Source organism: Wasmannia auropunctata, unplaced genomic scaffold (assembly GCF_000956235.1).
Source record: "Wasmannia auropunctata unplaced genomic scaffold, wasmannia.A_1.0 LD336101.1, whole genome shotgun sequence".
In the NCBI taxonomy this organism is placed as follows: Eukaryota; Metazoa; Arthropoda; class Insecta; order Hymenoptera; family Formicidae; genus Wasmannia; species Wasmannia auropunctata.
Genome location: NW_012026789.1, coordinates 368,416 through 374,182, shown reverse-complemented (window position 1 = coordinate 374,182; position 5,767 = coordinate 368,416). Strand labels below are relative to the sequence as shown.

The 5,767-nt window shown below is 28.1% G+C and overlaps 1 long non-coding RNA gene across 1 annotated transcript; it reads right to left on the bottom strand.

Annotated features, from left to right (window-relative positions):
- Nucleotides 1–952: 952 nt before the first annotated feature.
- LOC105458077 lies at nucleotides 953–5,104 on the bottom strand. Its single transcript, XR_975485.1, has 2 exons — nucleotides 5,066–5,104; nucleotides 953–1,729 (listed from the first exon to the last, which is right to left on the bottom strand). It is a non-coding gene; the product is annotated as an uncharacterized LOC105458077 (long non-coding RNA).
- Between the last annotated feature and the right edge of the window lie 663 nt (nucleotides 5,105–5,767).

The window sequence follows — 5,767 nt, the reverse complement described above, 5'->3', positions numbered from 1 at the left end:
AGCTACGATTGAAAGCGTAGGAAAAAAGATATCGTTATATATTACAACTGCAATTTATGGTAATTCATACGCTAAGTTAAGGTAAAGACAGCAAAAATTGCGTCTGGCAGTAAGTGCCGGATTTTCCAAGAAATGGCGTTTCAATAAGTTAGATAAAGACATCGCACGTGTTCGAGTAAAACAGAAGATATTGTAAGAAGTTAGAGAAAAAATTGAGAATTGCCTCTGTTTTCGATTTCGTGCAAATTTGATCGAAATTTCAGTTGATAAAACAGGACTTCAGCATCCTCTTAATGTTTATAGGATATATTCTATTTCAATTTACACACAAAATATACTCCATTAATTCATGTAACATTCTATATTTAATTTGGTGTATTAAAGTCTGACCGAATATATTTTATATATGTGTATGTAATTTAAATACACACATACACACACATACAACTAGTACGTGCGCGCGCACGTACACACACCCACACACATGCGCACGCATAAAAATATCGCATTTTATAAAAAGAAATACCGTCAACTTTACATATTTCTTCAAAAGACAAAGTGTAAGTCTATATAAACAAAAAGAGAAAAAAAGATGTCAACTATATATCGCGATATTCAGAGTTTAAAAATAATGCGGAAAAACTATAACTATATTAATTTAAAAAAAAGGTAGCTCAGTAACTTTATAACATCAGTTCTATTATTTTTTAATGTATTTAATTCAATTATTTCTTTCATTCGAGAATTTAACCAATTATAATTAGAGATTGTGTGTCAAACGACTTCAATTTTATATTATATTAACGATACTTTTAATAAAATTAATTTTTAAAATATTTTTGAGCAAATTGCAATTAAATTGAAGCAATGATCGATTAATATCGTACTCGTACTATCATTACTGCAGCGAATTTATGTATACTATGTAATATTCGATAATTGCAAAAATTGGAATGAGTAAATATTTGTTAAACTTTCAGACATTTCTGTAACATAGCATTTTTTGTCGGTAGCAAAGATTGTACTATTAATAATCTATCGCAAAATGATTTCGCATGGTTTATTTTGAGAAATGTGAGCATAATTGATATTTTTATTGCAGCTGTGTGACCATGATACCGCTGTAATGGCTGGAGAATTATCGACTTATCAGTTCCAAATATATCCAATTTCGTTAGGGTTAATGACATATTACAAAGAAAAAGCGATGTCCAATCAATCCAATGCAAGCGCTACTCTTTTCAGATATAGATGATTCTTGTTTATATGAAAGATTAATTTAATTACGCAAGAGTTATTCAGACGTTAAGGAAGATATCTTCTTGTCAAAACTGTGATAACAACAATTGATAGAAGATAATTGTCTGATAGGAACAGTATTTTGAAAAGATTGTGTGTGAATTCGGAAAATTGCCTATTTTAAAGTATGTATGCATGTAAATGTTGCAGCATTCCATGATTATAACAGGAGAAAGCCAGAATGAAAACAAATTTATTAGCCGATAATCTTTTTCCTTCAATTATATATCGAATGTATTTATCAATAAATTAATTATCGCTGTCAGCATAATCGTCAGTATCAGTATCGCCATTATCATCATGTCTCGACTGTTGCACATGAATATCCAATGAATTCATTAATGAATTTGAATCTTTAACCATATCCACTGAGTTGTCGATTAAAATATCCACGCTTGGTGATAATTTCCATGATACAATATTGTGTAACCTACAAGCAAGCAAAAGCTTAAATTATATATTAAGCATATATCTTTATTCATAAAAATGATTTCTTCAGATATATAATTATAAAAAATTTTATAATTTTTATGGAATATTAGAAATGACAACAAAACTCACGTGCTAAAAATTTTATAAATACATAAATATTAATCAATATTTAAAGTCTATAGAATAATGTATATAATAAAAATTAATAATAATAAAACTCTACCTAATCAAAATGTGAATTGCTATATGTACACTGCAAATCCAAGTGTGTAATTTTTACACACTTATATGTGTAAAATTACACATTTATGTGTGACTTAGTTTTCCGTGTAAAAATAACACACTATAGTGCGTAAACAAATAAATTTACACATTTAAATGTGTAATTTAACACGTTTCGCTGTGTATAATATGATATGTTGTATTAAATATGCAAACGTGTATTTCCAAATAATTCAAATGTGTAAAAAGTACACGTATAAAATAACTTTACACATTTAGCTCTTTTTACACACGAGTTTCACGTGTAATTATGAGAAAATGTCTATTTGATTAAAAAGAAAATTCTTAGCGGTTTTTAATAAAAAGTTAGGCAAAAATACGGATTTTGCCCTGGAACTTATATCTTATTTATAATATATTCTCTGTAATTATAAAACACCAAATATTTTAAAATAATAATTACATGTATTTAAATTAACAATATAATAAGTTTATTACTGTATATATACATTTTTACATTTATTTTATTATCATAATAAGTATAAGTATGAATACATTTAATTTTACATTTATTTTAGAATTGGGAGATAATTACATTTTAGAAAAAAAAATTTGAATAATAATCGCATTAAATTGCAAAATATTTTATGAGATACATGAAGAATGAACTGAGATATTGAGTCAAATGATTGAAGTATATGTATATTACACAATTTATTAGTTTATATCCGGATTCCATTATACCAAAAATATTTATGTTTAACGAAGAAATTTTAATAGTTATTTCAACATTACAAACTGAATATTTTATCCATAAAATTCAATACGTTCATGATTTATTAACGGTATGTATTTTTTATCTTTTATTAGAAAAGATGAAAGTGGATAAAGAAATATTAAATCTTTAACACTTTTCACAAAATTTTTTATATTAGGAATTTGTGTGACTTGATATGAATTTAGTGTTAATTCAAAATATTCAGTTTGTAATGTTGAGATAACTAATAGAATTTCTTTGTTAAAAATAAATATTTCAGCCACTTCTCCAAAAACTGATAAATGGTCTTCATTGCATTCAAGTAAAATTATACTTTAGCAATAATATGTAGTGCCATGCACTGTTACTTTTGGTGATCGCATTATTTGGCAGGTCAGCCATTCCGATTTATTAATAATTCCATGAAATATATTTGCATAAGGCAAATTACATAGAAGGACAGTTGTTCCAAGTGTTACATTATTTCCTCTGTAAAGAAATTTTTTTGAATCAGTACCATCAAGATTTGAAGCTAATCTGGAACACAAGCGTGCCTGATGTCTATATGACATTGTAAGAGCCATATTTTTGAAATTATGCACAATCGGCACAAGTGATTTAAAATATGCATGACATGCTTCAAATTGAAAACACCATTGTTGTCTCGGTGATCCAAACAGTTTGATGTATCTCGGAACATGAATTAAAAAGTGAAATTTTAGTACAATGGAATCCGGATATAAACTAATAAATTGTCTATAAATGTATACTTCAATCATTTGACTCAATAACTCAATTGATTCTTCATGGATCTCATAAGCAAGACAAACATTCATGATTTGCAATAGCAAAATATAACAATTTATGTGATCCATAAAATGTGGATTTCCACATTGTATCCAATCTGCAATTAACAAAGGCAACATGTGTGCTAGAGTGAACATTTGTGCTGCACTTTGTCGTAAAAGTCCATTTACAAGATGATCACGATGAATTAGAGCAGATTCATCTTTCGTAAAGTGACCATAATCAAAATAAGTAATACGTCTGTTGAATTGTTCAATAGTAAACAATTGCAGTTCAAAAATGCAATATTTTAGTAAACAACGAATGGTAATTTCTACAGGACCTTCGATGAGAATGTGCGTACAATCTTGAGGCAGACATAGTGTCACATCTACATTAGAACTTTGTAATAGAGGACTCTTATTCATCACTCCATATGTTCTTTGCCAAAAATTTTTTGCTTCCTTTGTTAACATAGGAGTTACAACGTTGATATGATTGTTATGAATTAACTTATTACAATATATAAAATAATCATCACGAAAATAATTTTTATATTCTTCAGATGTCGTCAAACAGGAACGACAAAACCGATAAGCTGAAACGGATTCTTTGAAACCACCTTTTAGAACCGCCTTTTAGAACCGTCGCAGTTCTTGTAGCGTAAATGTTCCTTTATTATAAATTACAGTAGACGTTTCAACCCTTGGATTGGGTCCTCATCAGTACATGAATCTTAACAAGTATTGTTTTTGCTACAAACGCCGCAACATAACTTCAATATTCTATTTACTCTTTCATTCTTGTTGAAATTTATTAGAAAACTGATGTGTCAATTTGATTTGATAAAGTTAATGACAGTAAAAGAAGAAAAGAGCAAACGAGATAAGATGTGAACAGTCTCCATGTTAACGAATAAATTTGAAGCGGAGCAATACTTGTTAAGATATATCTTAATCAAATAATTAAATAAATGTCTTTTATAAGAGCCGACGCAGTTCTTGTATAGCGTAAATATGTCTTTATTGTAAAATGCAGTAGACGTTTCAACCCTTGGATTGGGTCCTTATTAGGACACGTATACGTTGAAACGTCTACTGCATTTAACAATAAAGAAATATTTACGCTACAAGAACTGCGTCGGCTCTTATAAAAGACATTTATTTAATTATTTAATTAAAAAATTACACATTTTAAATGCGTAATTTTAGTGTGTAAGCGTGTAAAAAATATGCATTTAACTGTGTAAAATTATACAGATAAAATATGTAAAAAAAATAACACGCGTATAAATGCGTAAAAAGTGACTACAAGATTTTACACACATAAGTGTGTAAAAATTACATACTTGGATTTGCAGTGTATATATATCAAAAATATTAAAAATATTAAAGTTATAATAAAATGTAGAATTATAAGATTCTGGCAAAAAAATAAAATAAAATTTACAAAATGTTTTGCTAGATAAATAATGAGACAAATATAAAAACACTTAAACATTAATTTAGTATGTTAATTTGTATAAATACGTGCACATTTTTTCATCATGCTATTTTATACTTTACTTACTGAGCTGTAGATGATGGTTACATTTCATCATCACACAGCCTGCAAGAAATGTATCATTATAATTATTATAAAATCATGATGGAAAAGAAGAGTATATTGTTAATCGGAGTGCAAAACATAAAATTTCTATTTACAACGTATCAGTACGCGCGAATCAATACTGGAATCATATAATATATAATATTTGAAACAACATAACATTGTTATAATGTAAGACATAACATCAAATAATCGGATATTATATTGGGTCATCCGGAAAGTTCTGCGGTTTTTACGGAGACATGTTCAAATGATTAAGTGGTGTGCGATATTTTTGCAATTTTTAATTTCTCTGCCAGTTCTTGTATAATATAACGAAGATTTTCGGCGATAGTTTACTCCAGTAAATCATTATCTCATGATCCCTAGTGTAGGGACGCGTCATCTTTGAGAGTGAAATCATCTTGTTGAAATTTCACAAATTAACTTTCGAATTATGTCATCAGAAATAGAAACCTTGTCTGTAAACTTTACAAATTTTACGCACTGTCTCGCATGCGTTCTTGCCCTATCAGAAGTAGAAAAGCATATTTTCGCAAAAATGTTATTTCTGATTATCCATCTTTAGAGCACTATAAAATCGAATATATCGACAATAAACATATGTCATTATGGGTGAATATATTGATTAAACAAAAGACTATTTTTTCTTATCAACCTGAA